Genomic DNA, 17,105 nt, shown 5'->3' with positions numbered 1-17,105 from the left:
AGAGAGAAATTAGCGCAAGTATTGTTTTATTTCTCTGAAAAGATCAGCACTTGAATTTTTTGAGTTTTCCCAAAACCTCAGAAAGACCCCAAGGGTCCGGCAAGCATTTTTCATCTAACTCTCTTTCAACACTACTGCCATGTCAATTTCTTCATTAAACCATCTGTACAGCCATCCTTCCCTGCCCTTTGAAATTCTTTTGACTCCCACCCCGGATCAAATGATCGCTTCTGACAGCATTCAAAGCTTGCCTGTGCTCTGTCTACATTACAAAACCTTCTCAAACTCAATGTCCCACATCACTTTATGAGAGAGAGGTAGGCCTCAAACTTAACTGTGTGAATCTGAAGGTGGGTCATATGTTGCCAAAGCTGGGTGATATCTGGATCTGGCATTTTTCGCCTGGCCCGATCTCCAGCAGAACTGGCATGAAAACAACTTCCTTTCTCCCCTGAAAATAATTTTCTCATCTTCAGGAGATAAGAGCAGTTTTTACTTGTATTTAGTGCTGTCAATAGTAATAACTGAGTGTGGTGGAATGATCAGGAGAGAGTTCTGCAACCCTGGAACTTCTCAGAAGAGTCTATTGTCCCCTCCACTCTCCCATGTCACGTACACCCAATGGAAAGCTTTGGAAAAAAAGGAAAAAAATGGTTTCTCAAACATTTTCAGCAAAAAAGGTCTCACTTTTGGTTGTTTTTTTTTTTAAAGAAAATTTTCAAGCATAGGACTTTCCACAAAAATTCTCATTTTGGTCAAAAATCCAATTTTCCAGCAAAAACAGTATAACGGAGAATAATGTCAGAGTCACCTCCTCTTTGGAAGATACAGGTGCTCAGAGTAGGTTTACAAACATTAGACTGGACTCTTCTGAGCACCTGTGGCAAGGTGTTGGATGCCCTCAAGTGCCTAATGAATTCAAACCCAATTCCACTTCACAGGAAGCACTTGGCACCTTGCAGGACAGAACCCACGGTCACATCACTATGTCATGAAAAAACACTAACCCTGCCATTTTACAGATGGGGAAACTGAGGCACAGAATAGGGAACTTGTTCCCCCCAGAGCACGCAGGGAATTAGCAGCAGAGCCAGAAATAGAAGCTGGGGGTGGGGGGAGAACTGGAAGAGTCTTACTGCTTATTCTAACCCCAAGATGACAGCAAAGTGAAAGAAAGAAAAGGAAATCCAGTCCAGTTACAATCCCATATGCACGTGCAAAGGTTGAATCCCCAAGCTGGTCTACAGTTTGCCAATGCATGGGCTAGTTTCAGCTCCCTCTGACAGGCAGGGCCAAAAAACTCAGAACATCTGATTTGTATTTATCTATCTATCTTTAAAGAAGAGCACAGAGCAAGTGCTTAATAGAAAACAGATGATATTTAATTACAGCCAGAGATGACGGCAGAGGCATAACCTGACTGCCTAGTGCCTTAGGGGGAATTTAAGTCTGATGGCTCTGATCCACTCACTCAACACTGTGCAGAGGAGCATGTCTTCACTCAATAAATGGAAAGAGCTCTTGGCTTTGTTGTATACACTGTCAATCAGCACGTGTGCGCGCGTGCAGAGAGCTTGGTATTTGAAGCCAAACGTTCGGGCAGGCAGGGTGAGAAGTTCAGGAAAGCAGCTGTCTGATTTATAAGAAAATACCCATGTCATAAAATACGAAAGAGTCTCCAAACATGTTCGATTTCTGTTGGAAACAAAATAAGCAGAAGTTGCAAATTGGTAACATATTTCTCTCCCCTCTCATTATTTGTAGAATCATGACTTGCCCTAGGTGTTCTATCAGCCAGGGTGGAAAATGTTTTCTACACCCCTGGGAAGTTTGTGCCTAGGGTGAAACCACCCTTCGCGCCTGTCCCTAAAACCATCCCTAGAGGCAACAACTGGGTCAGGCCGCACTGCATTAGCTGCAGCATACACATATAGCAAGAGACAGTCCCTGCCCCCAAGAAATTAAGCCAAGGTTTTCAGACATGACTAGTGATTTTGGGGGCCTCCAGTTTTGAGAGTCCAACTTGAAATATCTTAAAGGAGCGCAGTTGTCAAAGTGCCAAGCATCCACTCTGAAAATCAAGCACCTTTAAGGTCTCTCAAGATAGGCATCCCCGCCCCCCAAAGCAACTGGATGCTTCTCAAATCTTGGCCAAATTTGTGTTTAAACAGAAAAGTGCATTAACATTTGGCACTCCAATCAGGCTATATTCCCCGTGCAGAGGGCCAATACAAAGTCTATGGACTATTTAAGACCTAAAACCAGAAATTTAAAATTCTCTCTAAATGAATATCTGGGCCCAGATTATTCAATGTCCTGACCCTGGATCAGAAAAGAAGAGGCAAAGGGGTCAGTCTTTACATGTCATTGCATTTCCCTAATTCAGTGGTTGGAATGGCTCCCAACGTAAATTACAGCCATCCATAGGTATGTCCAGGCCACACCCCTTTTCTCCTAGGAAGTCACGCTATGCAAGGGGCTGGAAGTGGGAAGGGCATGGCCCATCATTGGTGGCACCAGAGGAGTCCACCACTCTGCAGGAATCTTGGAGGATAGATCTACTGAGCCACCAGGTGCTTCATGCTGAGAACGGGGCTCTCTCTTTAGGTTCTATAGAGATCCTACTAGACTAGTTAGGCAATGCACATAAGTTAAATGTGTTATTTATGGAGATGTTATAATGGATGAAGAACAGATGCCAATATAATACACCAATCCCCATTAAACTATGTACTCATTTTCTGGAGTTGGGGAGCAAGGACATTCCCAACTCTTTGCATTCATCATCATGTCACTTGGTGTCCAGCAGTAACACCACTGCACCAAAAGGTCTTCTAGGACACATTGGCATTCCAATGGCAGGTGGCATGTTGCAGAGTGGCCGAGGCTGGTGTGTGCAATGGATTGTTTTCATGGTTTAATCTGAAGTCTGTTGCTAAGCATTCCTACAAACCTTAGTTCAAAATTCAACTCACACACCCTGCCTATAGAGAACAAGGCATTTTTGCTAAATCTTTAACCCAGGATAAGTCATCAAACCCATTTAAAAGTCTTTAGTACATGCACTGTTATCAGATTAATAAGGAACAGTCAAGGGGATGATTTGTATGTTGGATAGTACTTTGGCTGTGCAAAATTATCAATACAAAACCAGCAAAGAAAGTAAGTTTCCTTGGATTGGATTCAATAGCGCCAATATGCCTCCCCCTAACCCCTGCCTTTTGGTTAGGGAAGAAAATTAGTGTAACATGTTATGCATTCTAGTTCAGACAAACATCCCTTTGATCACTGGAAGGATGGGCCAGGAACAAAAGATTGAAGCTATCATTTCCTATTTTCACAGAGCCTTGAAGCACAAAATAGTAAGTGAATCATTAACAAGAACATAACACCCTGGTCATTCCCACCTCTGGAGCTTCCCAGTGCATCCTGTCTATTCAGGCGTTGAAAACTCAAGGCTAAATTTTCAAGGACAACTCACTTAGGCCTTTGTGAGCATGCAGTATCTTTTGCAACATTGCTTGCATGTATATAACTGAATTAACTCCTGCCAATCTGATTTACACTCATTTGTGCAGACAAATGGCATTTGCCTTATCATTGGATTCTCTGCTGCACTCAGTTTCTAAAGAAAATTCGGCAAAGGAGCCAGTTTCATTCCCCCCAAATCTGAGGCCAGTTTTATGCTGGCTGCAGCCTCAGGGTAGTTTAGATCAACCCAGAAGCTGCCCTACACTTTGCCAACTGGATGTGGCTCCCAAAGGGCCTTCCACCAGCTAGGAATTGCTGGAGTGCAGTAGCAAAAGGGCAAGAATGAGGAGGTGACTCAGGTTTTTAAAGTCTGTTGTCAGCGCAATATGTAAAATGCATATAAAGTTGCATGGGAACAAATTATCATAGCATCATAAAATGTAGGGCTGGAACGGACCTTAAGACATCATCTAGTCCATTCTCATCCACGCTGAAGCAGGATAGAATCATAGAAGATTAGGGTTGGAAGAGACCTCAGGAGGTCATCTAGTCCAATCCCCTGCTCAAAGCATGACTAACACCAACTAAATCATCCCAGCCAGGGCTTTGTCAAGCTGGGCCTTAAAAACCTCTAAGGATGGAGATTCCACCACCTCCCTAGGTAACCCATTCCAGTGCTTCACCACCCTCCTAGTGAAACAGTTTCCTAATATCCAACCTAGACCTCCCCCTCTGCAACTTGAGACCATTGCTCCTTGTTCTGTCATTTTCCACCATTGAGAACAGCCGAGCTCCATCTTCTTTGGAACCCCGCTTTCAGGTAGTTGAAGGCCGCTATCAAATCCCTCCACATTCTTCTCTTCTGCAGACTAAATAACCAGTTCCCTCGGCCTCTCCTCATAAGTCATGAAGGATGAAGTATACCTAAGTCACTTGTGACAGATATTTGTCTAACCTGTTCTTAACCTCCAATGATGGGGATTCCACAGCCTCCCTAGGTAACCTGTTCCAGTGTTTAGCAATCCGTAGAGTTAGAAAGGTTTTCCTAATGCCTGACCTGAATCTCCCTTGCTGCAAACTAAGCTGATTACTTCTTGTTCTGCCCTTGGTGCACATGGAAAATAATTGATCACCATCATCGTTATAAGAACTTTTTACTCTTGAAGACGTACGTCCTCCCTCAGCCTTTTCTCCGAGACTAAACATGCCCAGCTCTTTAAGCCTCTCATCGTAGGTCATATGTTCTAAATCTCTTATCTTTATTTCTGTCATCTCGACTCACTCTCTTTTGTCCCTTGCTTTCTTAAAGTGCAGTGCCCCAAACTGAAAACAGGACACCACCTGTAGCCGCTCCAAGACCTAGTAGAGTGGAACAATTACCAATAAACGTAGACCAGAGGTATTTTTAATAGGATATTCTTCAGATGAGTGAGGTGCATGCTCTGTTTGTTAATTAGAGAGTTTTACATAATTTTCATTTAAATAAAAACAGTCTTCCTTGCCACAAGGAAAGCACTTACCAAGGATCAGAAAGAAACAAATGAGGTCTCTCTCTCTCAAGGTATGTTTAAAATTCATAATCTAATGGTATGAAGGACCATAAAACAGAACCAAAATCAACAAACAAATTAGTACCTGCCCCATCATTGCCATCCAGATGCAGAGCACAAATGGACATCCCACCCCCAAACATTATTGGTGCATGTCAAGAAAAGTATCTTTGTCAGTTCTGAAATGTTATCAAGCTTGGGACTAAGGGAAATATCTAGACAGAGATTGGATTCATTAATAAACAAACCAGTATTACTTTACACAGTTTCTGATCCAGGACAGCAGATTGGGAAGTACACCCCTATTCAGGACAGCACATGCTTAAAGTCAAGCACATGCTCAAGCCTCATTCACAAAAACCTATGCTTAAGTGCTGTCCTGAACAGGGAAGCTTTCATTAATCAGGACCATAGTCTCTAGGGAATGGATCCTCTTAAAAAGGTTCAGAATTTGATTTCACTTAAAATATCTATATTATATAAAACATGTCACTCACACACAAACTTTGGGACCTGGATGTGGAATGCTTGTTGATTCAAGACAGCCAGACTGTGTGTGTTTGGTAGAGGGGGTTAAGAACATAAAAACAGCCATAGTGGGTCAGACCAAAGGTCCATCTAGCTCAGTATCCTGTCTTCCGACAGTGGCCAGGGCCAGGTGCACTTCAGAGGGAATGAACAGAACAGGTCATCCATCATCAAGTGATCCATCCTCTGCCACCTATTCCCAGCTTCTGGCAAACAGAGGCTAGGGACACCATCACTGCCCATCCTAGCTAATAACCATTGATGGACCTATCCTCCATGAATTTACCTAGTTCTTCTTTGAACCCTGCTAGTGTCTTGGCCTTTGCAATATCCTCTGGCAAGGAGTTCCATGGGTTGACTATGCATTGTGTGAAGAAATACTTTGTTTTGTTTTAAACCTGCTGCCTATTAATAAAAAACTTGGTTAGAAGCCATGAAGTAAGTGGCAATGCCTTAACCGTGCGTGTGTTGTAAAGGTCAATAGGACCTCTTCCATTCTTATCAAAAGGAATGCTAACCTTCTCTCCTTTCATACAACATATACAAGTGAGTATGATCCCAGGTTTACCATGAAGCGTAGACATAACCAAAAGAGCACAGAGAAATAACAAAACTTAAAGGGTAGAGGGCTGAGTGCGGGGAGGGAGTTTAACCAAACTTTTCTGAACCTCAGAAAAGATTGGGATGAAACAATGGCTCCAATCCTGCAGATAGATCCATTAGAACTACCCACTTCACACAGGGGAATTCTCTAGGAGTCAGCCAGCACAGTGCTCATTGCAGGATCAGAGTCTCTGGGTTTGTCTACACAGGGAAATCGACCAGAATAGCTCCTTCTATGGACACGCTTATTCCAGAACAGGAGTAATTTTATTCTAGAATAATTAGTGCACTTCCAAAGCAGACCAGTTATTCTGGAATTAAAACGCCTTTTCCAGAATAGTGTCCACATAAGAAGCTATTTTGGTCAAGTTCCTTATGCAGACAAACCCTATGTTAGGAGCATTCCCTTTTTTATCCATGTGAAGGAGCAGAGAGAATGCAGCTGGGCACAGCAGGGGTTAAAGAACACCTGGGGGTTCATCTAGTCCGGCCCATTATACCTGCAGCCAATGCCAGGCCTGGAGGGGGAGAAAAGATGGGAGCCTGGCTCAGTCGGGGGCTGACTGGCGAAGAGGCAGGAGCTCTCTGTATGCCTGTCTGAAAGCACAGACCTGCCAGCGCAGCTGCTGGAGGCAAGTAAGTCTTCCCCAGCCAAGGGGATCTACAGAGAACCCTTAACTGTGGGGCAACTGGACTTGTGGGGCTACACCCCAAACTAAAAGGACTTGCATAGGGGGCAGGCCAGGAAAAGAGGCCCTGAACCCTCCCCTCACAGCTGGGAGGAAGGTCCATCTCCCCTATTTAGGGGTTGAGCAACACAGGACCCTGGGCCAGGTTCTGAGGGAGAAGAAGGGGTCAGGTCCCCCAAACAACCATCTAGCCACTAGGCTGCCCGGCCACTGAGGGCCCTATCACAATCTACATGACATGTCCCGTCCCATCCCTGCTTCCCCTTCCTTGTCCAAAGCCTTCATTTTGCATTAGTGGGGGTATAACAAGGAAAAAATTAATCGAGTTTGTAGGAGTTATCTTAGCTGAACTACAATTATCTTTCCTGTTGAAAAACGTGAAGGAAAAATTATAGGGGAATGACTGATTCCCTCCCTCAAAATTTTATTCTATTTTAAATATCAAATGTGGGATTGTTTTGCTAGAAAGGAAAGATAAAGCTTTGTTTAAAAGGGAAGATTTCAATCTGAAAGATTATTTGGTTTATTGAGAAATGAGGAGGATGGCAGTGCCAGGGAAACAAAGTTCTTATGATTTTCTAAAGCCATTTGCTTGTTAAATGATTATCTGGACAAAATAAAAAAAATTAAACCCATTTATGGTAGAAAAATTAATTTGTTCCACTTCCATTGTTTGTATTAGGAGCCTTAGCACGTGACACAGAAAACTAAGTTCAGCTGTTTTCTACAGAATAAACTGTAGGAAACAATCCCATTTTAGTTTAGAAAACAATGGGCTACATGGTAACAGTGGGTAATTTATAACAGTGGTACTTTACAACCCAGTAACTTACTCTTTCTAGGTTCTTATCTAGCACCCCTTCCCCCCATCATTATGAGCATTTAGGTTAAGATTTTAAAATCCAGAAAAATTGAGCTTGAAGTTTGGCTGCTAAATCCATATCCACCCTTGAAACGCGTGGCCTGATGGTCAAAGCAAGGCTGAGCATCCAGCAGGTTTCCATGATGGCAGTTCACAGCTATTGATTTGACAGGAGAGCGCTGCCGGCTGTAGGAACCCTGCCAAGCCGGGGCTCTGGCCTCTGTGCACACTGCATTAGGGCGAGCCAGTGAAGCAGCAGCAGCCTCGCTTCCCCTAACAACTTGAGATCCACAGCAAAGCACTGAGCGGGACTGCCAAAAGGATCCTCTCAACTGCACGGAGAGCCAAGGTGGAGCTGCGGTGCCCCACACGTCTAAGGTTTCTACTTCAACCGCCCACTTCTCACAGAGGGAAGAGGAAAAATTCACACACACACACACACACCCATCTCACTTGAGCCTGATTTTGGAAAACCTAAGTGGTGCATGGTCTTGTTCTGGCCCCTATGTACCAAGGTGAATGTCAGCTAAGGGCCTGGAGAGGAGGAACTGTTGTGGTTAATGTCTGCCAGGAGAGACCAATTATCTGCCAACTTTCTCAATCCGAAGAGGATTCTGCTGGAATATTTTGCTGCTCATTCATTTTAAATATTCTGGCTTCCCCCATCAAAGCCAGAGGGGACTTAAAAAATGGCAAGAATCCAGTTAGCAAGAAATGCAGTTTGGAAGAAATGGCAAAAATCCAGTTTGCTCTCTGCTTTCCAGTCACGTCTCTGCCTGAGAAAGGGGATTTGTTTCAGCTTTTGCCTTTTCCTACTGGGTTTGGCAGCATGTGACCTCCAGAAGAAGAAAGGGGAGCGTCCATGTACCAGCAACGCAGATACAGGTAAGTAACTGTTTTCATGTTCTCTCCACAGGTACTAATGCAGAGAGTGGACTAGATGATGGATCTGAGGGAAGGGAGCAGAAGGAGACTCCGCCGATTGGAAGGCATGAGATGCACTGTCCTAGGGTTGGGGGTTCCACGACTACCGCTCCCAAGAGAAGGAGATGGGTGGTGGTGGTCGGGGACTCTCTCCTCAGGAAGACTGAGTCATCTATCTGCCGCCCTGACCGGGAAAACCGAGAAGTCTGCTGCTTGCCAGGAGCTAGGATTCATGATGTGACGGAGAGACTGCTGAGACTCATCAAGCCCTCGGATCGCTACCCCTTCCTGCTTCTCCACGTGGGCACCAATGATACTGCCAAGAATGACCTTGAGCGGATCACTGCAGACTACGTGGCTCTGGGAAGAAGGATAAAGGAGTTTGGGGCGCAAGTGGTGTTTTCGTCCATCCTCTCCGTGGAAGGAAAAGACCTGGGTAGAGACCGTCGAATCGTGGAAGTCAACAAATGGCTATGCAGGTGGTGTCGGAGAGAAGGCTTTGGATTCTTTGACCATGGGATGGTGTTCCAAGAAGGAGGAGTGCTAGGCAGAGACGGGCTCCACCTAACGAAGAGAGGGAAGAGCATCTTGGCAAGCAGGCTGGCTAACCTAGTGAGGAGGGCTTTAAACTAGGTTCACCGGGGTAAGGAGACCAAAGCCCTGAGGTAAGTGGGGAAGTGGGATACCAGGAGGAAGCACGAGCAGAAGCGCGCGAGAGGGGAGGGCTCCTGCCTCATACTGAGAAAGAGGGACGATCAGCGAGTTATCTCAAGTGCCTATACACAAATGCAAGAAGCCTGGGAAGCAAGCAGGGAGAACTGGAAGTCCTGGCAAAGTCAAGGAATTATGATGTGATTGGAATAACAGAGACTTGGTGGGATAATTCACATGACTGGAGTACTGTCATGGATGGATATAAGCTGTTCAGGAAGGGCAGAAAAGGTGGGGGAGTTGCACTGCATGTAAGAGAGCAGTATGACTGCTCAGAGCTCAAGTATGAAACTGCAGAGAAACCTGAGAGTCTCTGGATTAAGTTTAGAAGTGTGAGCAACAAGGGTGATGTCATGGTGGGAGTCTGCTATAGACCACCAGACCAGGGGGATGAGGTGGACGAGGCTTTCTTCCGGCAACTCACGGAAGTTACTAGATCACAGGCCCTGGTTCTCATGGGCGACTTCAATCACCCTGATATCTGCTGGGAGAGCAATACAGTGGTGCACAGACAATCCGGGAAGTTTTTGGAAAGTGTAGGGGACAATTTCCTGGTGCAAGTGCTGGAGGAACCAACTAGGGGCAGAGCTCTTCTTGACCTGCTGCTCACAAACCGGGAAGAATTAGTATGGGAAACTAAAGTGGATGAGAACCTGGGAGGCAGTGACCATGAGATGGTCGAGTTCAGGATCCTGACACAGGGAAGAAAGGAGAGCAGCAAAATACGGACCCTGGACTTTAGAAAAGCACACTTTGACTCCCTCAGGGAACTGATGGGCAGGATCCCCTGGGAGAATAACATGAGGGGGAAAGGAGTCCAAGAGAGCTGGCTGTATTTTAAAGAATCCTTATTGAGGTTACAGGGACAAACCATCCCGATGTGTAGAAAGAATAGTAAATATGGCAGGCGACCAGCTTGGCTTCACAGTGAAATCCTTGCTGATCTTAAACACAAAAAAGAAGCTTACAAGAAGCGGAAGATTGGACAAATGACTAGAGAAGAGTACAAAAATATTGCTCGGGCTTGCAGGAGTGAAATCAGGAAGGCCAAATCACACCTGGAGTTGCAGCTAGCAAGAGATGTTAAGAGTAACAAGAAGGGTTTCTTTAGGTATGTTGGCAACAAGAAGAAAGCCAAGGAAAGTGTGGGCCCCTTACTGAATGAGGGAGGCAACCTAGTGATAGAGGATGTGGGAAAAGCTAATGTACTCCATGCTTTTTTTGCCTCTGTCTTCACGAACAAGGTCAGCTCCCAGACTGCTGCACTGGGCAGCACAGCATGGGGTGGAGGTGACCAGCCCTCTGTGGAGAAAGAAGTTGTTCGGGACTATTTAGAAAAGCTGGATGAGCACAAGTTCATGGGGCCGGATGCGCTGCATCCGAGAGTGCTAAAGGAGTTGGGGGATGTGATTGCAGAGCCATTGGCCATTATCTCTGAAAATTCATGGTGATTGGGGGAGGTCCCGGACGACTGGAAAAAGGCTAATGTAGTGCCCATCTTTAAAAAAGGGAAGAAGGAGGATCCTGGGAACTACAGGCCAGTCAGCCTCACCTCAGTCCCTGGAAAAATCATGAAGCAGATCCTCAAGGAATCAATTCTGAAGCACTTAGAGGAGAGGAAAGTGATCAGGAACAGTCAGCATGGATTTACCAAGGGAAAGTCATGCCTGACTAATCTAATTGCCTTCTATGACGAGATAACTGGCTCTGTGGATGAGGGGAAAGCGGTGGACGTGTTATTCCTTGACTTTAGCAAAGCTTTTGACACGGTCTCCCACAGTATTCTTGCCAGCAAGTTAAAGAAGTATGGGCTGGATGAATGGACTATAAGGTGGATAGAAAGTTGGCTAGATTGTCAGGCTCAACGGGTAGTGGTCAATGGCTCCATGTCTCGTTGGCAGCCATTATCAAGCGGAGTGCCCCCAAGAGTCAGTCCTCGGGCGGGTTTTGTTCAATTTCTTCATAAATGATCTGGAGGATGGTGTGGATTGCACCCTCAGCAAGTTTGCAGATGACACTAAACTGGGAGGAGAGGTAGATACACTGGAGGGTAGGGATAGGATACAGAGGGACCTAGACAAATTGGAGGATTGGGCCAAAAGAAATCTGATGAGGTTCAATAAGGATAAGTGCAGGGTCCTGCACTTAGGACGGAAGAACCCAATGCACCGCTACAGACTAGGGACCGAATGGCTCGGCAGCAGTTCTGCAGAAAAGGACCTAGGGGTTACAGTGGACGAGAAGCTGGATATGAGTCACCAGTGTGCCCTTGTTGCCAAGAAGGCCAATGGCATTTTGGGATGTATAAGTAGGGGCATTGCCAGCAGATCGAGGGACATGATCGTTCCCCTCTATTCGACATTGGTGAGGCCTCATCTGGAGTACTGTGTACAGTTCTGGGCCCCACACTACAAGAAGGATGTGGAAAAATTGGAAAACGTCCAGCAGAGGGCAACAAAAATGATTAGGGGACTGGAACACATGAGTTATGAGGAGAGGCTGAGGGAACTGGGATTGTTTAGTCTGCGGAAGAGAAGAATGAGGGGGGATTTGATAGCTGCTTTCAACTACCTGAAGGGGGGTTCCAAAGAGGATGGATCTAGACTGTTCTCAGTGGTAGCAGATGGCAGAACAAGGAGTAATGGTCTCACGTTGCAGTGGGGGAGGTTTAGGTTGGATATTAGGAAACACTTTTTCACTAGGAGGGTGGTGAAACACTGGAATGCGTTACCTGAGGAGGTGGTGGAATCTCCTTCCTTAGAAGTTTTTAAGGTCAGGCTTGACAAAGCCCTGGCTGGGATGATTTAGCTGGGGATTGGTCCTGTTTTGAGCAGGGGGTTGGACTAGATGACCTCCTGAGGTCCCTTCCAACCCTGATATTCTAGGATTCTATGACCCTGCTCAGTCTTCCTCCAACACAAATGAATCTCACAGCTTGTTTAGCATTGACACAGGAGTTTCCTAAACTTGCCTCTAGAGCCCTCTCTTTTGGTCCCTGGTGGAGGTTGTGGATGTTTCAAAACATACATGCACAGAACATTTGCCTGGAAGATCTGACAAAAAGAAACCCTTCACAGGTAGATAAATAACCAAGTCTAACTAGCTAGTGATCTGCATTTCTAGGGTACTTCACATCACAGCTATTCCATACAGGATTACAACGACATGCTTCTGGAAGGGAATCAGTTCTCTATCCTCTTTGGAGGAGACTGGAAGTTTTTGATGTGTGTAGCTGGGTTTCTCTTTCAGTTTGGTTATTGGAGGGGATGCTTTGGAGGGGAAAAAAAAAAGGGTGGAGCCATGTGCAATGGAGGCCCTACATGACCCAGGAAGAACAGGTTGCAACAACCAGGCCTAGTTAAAGAGTTTTAGACAAAACATTTTCCCTTCTTGAACACAGATTTTCATCAAAATGGAACTTTTCTGGGGGGTGTAAACCCAATTCAAAATAGGGGCATCTCAGCACAACCTTAGTGCCGAACTGCCCGGCCTGGAACCCCAAAAAGGTTCCTGGGACAGGGCACAAGGGCAGTCCCTAGTCAGAACCTAAAGAGTTAATGCATCAGCCGATTAACTGACTTATTAGAAGGACATGGGGAAATACAGGGGCTACCTTGGGAAGGAGGGGTTGGGGAGAAACAGCTGGGTGTGAGCTAGAGGCCCACCTGCAGATGTGTAGGACGATGGAGACTATTGGTTGTAGTTGCTCATTTTGTTTTGCTAGCACTGCTTTGTTCTGTTTGGATTTTCTATAAGTCCCCATGAAGATGGGAAGAAGGAACCACAATTGACTGAAGGCTGCCTGGCTTACCTTGGGCTGGGAAAGCAGCACACCAGCCCACAGTTTACTCACTTTAAAAAAAAAAAAAAAAAATCACGACGCTACTAGATTAGATGACCTCCGGAGGTCCCGCCGAGCCATAAATTTCTATGATTTAGGCAGGTTTCTTTGCCGAGAATGCCTCATTTAAAATTCTCTAAGTACTTATGAGAAAATACATTTAGGCTTGGAAAGGAAGGATATTCCTTTTTTGCTTCTGTCCCTCTCTTTCATCTTGGCATGTACATTGATTAATTGCACATGGCATAATGAATCAATGGGCTAATCAAATGTGAGACTGGGCAATGTCAATGCTTCGAAAACTCAGAGAAGGTCCTTGCCAAAATATAAAATCAAATAGGATACCTCCGCTTTACGATACTTATTCCTTATTAAGAGTGCTCATTAGGGTCTGATTTATCTGGGAACTACTAGAGTGAGCTGGAAAGACATTTTCAAACGCTGCATGTGGGAAAGTTACAGGCACACATGTGCAATTATTGTAAATCAGACCTCATTATTTCTAATGGAGCCAGTTGATAATGTGCCCCTAAGCAACAGCAAAACCAACTAAGCATTGCTCTGTGTGCACATGCCTCAAGCCACATTTTCATAAACACAGCGGATGAGTTGATCAAGCCAGGAGTTATACTCACGTGGCTTTAGGTGGGTAAATTCTTGTGAGTTCTACTGATAATCAGAAGGGTTGCTGCAGAGTGATCAGAAACAAGCCTAACCTGCAAAGGCTTGACCTGGACCCAAAATGTCCTAACATTCAAGCATGGTCTTGAATCAGCACCTTGGCTCGGATGATCTCTGCGAATAAGGAAAGTAGTTAACCATATGTTTTGGCAGCCCCATCACCTTCATATCAGGGTCTCTCTTCACCGTAGAGTTAGCCTAGGCTCTTACCTGAGTGTTGTCTCTAATCCCGCTCCCGTCCACAGACACAACCCTCTCACTGAAGTTTGGTGGTGCTTTCAACAAGGACTAGCTAGCTCATTTGGGATTTCGTCTCAAGCCAGAAGGAGGCTTTCACTCGGGCTGGTAACCCACCCACTTTGTGGTGAGGGCGCAGGTCAAACGACTAGTGCGGATGCCTTTCCCCATACCCTCCTGGGGCCCAGGATGGACAGAGATCTTCTACCATTCACCAGGAAAGAATCAGAGCAGCTCAGCTGACTGCAGCAGGTGATATGTCCCCAGATGTCCTTGCGACACACACAGGTGAGCGTAGCACAACCAAGGACCCAGTAACTCAGGTAAGGCTTTGCTGTGCAGCTCCCACCCGGGCTAACCTATCCTGGGTGCCAATCACCCACACTAGCTACTGTGAAGGCATACCCTTAGATTCTATTAGAATTTGCATGCTGAGAAAGGCATGGTTCATGCAGGACTTGGATAGAAGACCTTCAAGGAATACCGAGATGCTTCAAGAAGTGGAATTGGTGATTGAGTAGGGCTTAAATGGGGGCACAGACCACGGGCTGACCCCATGCCAACAGTGAATTGGGTCCTTGATGCTTCTGGATCATCAGAAGTTAGGCAGGGGAGATGTTTTTAAAAGTTCACATCTCCTTCAGGAATGTGCCCCTTGTACTGGATGCAAAGCACTAAACAGTTCTATTTGTAGATCCATGGCAGGGAGACAACATGATCTAGTGACCAGGGAGTCTGGAGCAGGACTCAAGACATCTGGTTCGGCTGCTGACCTACTGTGTGATGCTGGGGAAGTCACTCCCCCCCCACACACACCCTTCGTTCCAACCTCTGCCTGTCTGGTTTAACAAGGTCGTAAGCTCTGTAGGACAAGGATTGACTCTTGCTGCGTGTATGTCTAACACCTTGCACAATGAGGCTGCAGTCTTGGAATACAGATAACAGTCTACAGAGGAATGGCAATTCACATTATTCAAGAAGTTTAATTACACAGAAAAGCAGTATTCTGTGTCACTTCACCATGATTTTAGAGTTCCAAGTAGGCTGTTTATCTTCAGTTCTTTTTTCATGACTATGAAAAGTTATGTTCTCAGACCAGTGGTGTTTTTTGTAATAGACGATCCTACAGTATCATTAGGAGATGTTACTGCATCCTATTTCTGGAGGGAATGGGCCAGAGGGATGGTGATTTCATTACAGCCAAGCACACCTCTGATAGCACAGAGTGGTCCTACTTTGAGAAGAGCCCGAAGCTACCCAAGCTTTCGCATCACTTCTGCGTCTAACAGCAACCGAGTCCCTGGCTGAAAAGGGAAAGATAATGGAATTTGTTAGGAGGAAAGTGAAAGGAAACGTAACCCAACATTACACAGAATTCAGAGTAGCAGCCGTGTTCGTCTGTATCCGCAAAAAGAACAGGAGGACTTGTGGCACCTTAGAGACTAACCCATTTATTTGAGCATCAGCTTTCGTGAGATGAAGTGAGCTGTAGCTCACGAAAGCTTATGCTCAAATAAATGGGTTAGTCTCTAAGGTGCTACAAGTCCTCCTGTTCTTTTTTCATTACACAGAAGGCATTTAAGCCATTCAGTTCATATTCAACTCTCGCTTGCCTAGGTCTGCGGCAAAAGAATTAACGAGCCGAGTATTTCAGCAGGAGTTGGGATGAATTGAAATGGGAAGTTGTTTCTCTAAGAGAGAGAGAGAGAGAGAGAGAGATTGCAATGTACTTGAAACAGGAAAAAAAAAGTCTTAAGTAAACTAAAACCAGTTTAGAGAGAGCAATGGAGACAGGCATGGTGGGAGGGGATTGAACCACACAGACAGACATGGGGTGTGTGTGTGGGGGCGGGGGAGGTCACTGTCATCCTCTCAGCAGAGCTTAATGTGCACCATGCTACGGCAGCCCTGCTTTCAGTCCAGCACTCCCCCTCTTCCCATGCCAGAGCCATCTTTTACTGCTGCCTCCTTCCAATTCCCCAAGTTCCCCAAGCAGTAACTTCTAGCCACTAGAGGGGGACCTCATAGCACTGCAGAGGATGCGACTTTCTAAAGCAAAAATAGCATCCTTCATTCAGTACGACCCCGCACCGATGGAAGATGCCATGTTGCTCTACGAAAGGACGTCTTCCATGCCGTATGGGATCCCAGGAAGAAACAAGTCATTAAAATAGCGCCATGCCAGTGAAAGGTTTGGGAACTGCTGCAATAGAGGCTCATGATTTTACATTCAGAAGTCCCCTGCCCAATCCCCAGAGACAACTCAAAACCCATCTCTTGTATGCTTCCTATAACGATCTGTTGCCCAGTCACCCACATAATCTCTTACGGTTTTGAATCTTGCATGCCTCTCTCTCTTTGGGTCAGAGAGATGGGAAAGTGACAGCACTCTCCTTAACCTCTATTCATAGCTCCCAAGCAGCTGGATGTTTTGGTTAAATGTTCAGCAGTAAAATACTGAATGCTGATGTTTAAGTGTGTGTCATTAGGCTTCAGAGTCAACACTCCATTGAGATGAATGGAGCAATCCCCATATTTCAGGGCTTTTGGTGTGAGATCATTAGTACAGTACATGAAAGATGGGTGCTGCATTTGGACGGACAGCAGAATTCTCCATCTGACATCACTTTTGTCGTGAACAGAGACTAAAATATTCCATCTGGTCATTGATTGGATTCATCCCATTAGGTGTAGGAGATGCCATTTGTACCAGCCACCCTTGGGGGCTCAGAGAGAAAACAAAATCAGTACTGCTCCACGAAAGAGGGACATCTTTAAACTCCAGCAGTCAATGCAGCACTGCTCACAAGGACTAAAAATCGCCCCAAACAGTCAATACCACTGCCTAGCTCTTACAGAACCTGATTCCAGGGCCATTAATTGATTGATTTCAGTGGGGATTGGATCAGCTTCACAGTGTTTTCCATCGATAGATCTCAAAGCACATTTCTAATGAGACCGGTATCACCACCCCTCATTTCTAAAAAGGGGAAAACAGAGGCACAGAG

General features: G+C 45.6%; 1 non-coding gene across 1 annotated transcript; it reads right to left on the bottom strand.

Annotated features, from left to right (window-relative positions):
* Positions 1-5,961: 5,961 nt before the first annotated feature.
* LOC140903728 (U6atac minor spliceosomal RNA) lies at positions 5,962-6,089 on the bottom strand. The gene has a single exon (XR_012156334.1). It is a non-coding gene; the product is annotated as a U6atac minor spliceosomal RNA (small nuclear RNA).
* Positions 6,090-17,105: the final 11,016 nt, after the last annotated feature.

This window comes from Lepidochelys kempii, chromosome 26 (assembly GCF_965140265.1).
Source record: "Lepidochelys kempii isolate rLepKem1 chromosome 26, rLepKem1.hap2, whole genome shotgun sequence".
Classification (NCBI taxonomy): domain Eukaryota; kingdom Metazoa; phylum Chordata; order Testudines; family Cheloniidae; genus Lepidochelys; species Lepidochelys kempii.
Note: the sequence above shows the minus strand (reverse complement) of the source record. Positions and strands in the feature narration are given on the sequence as shown.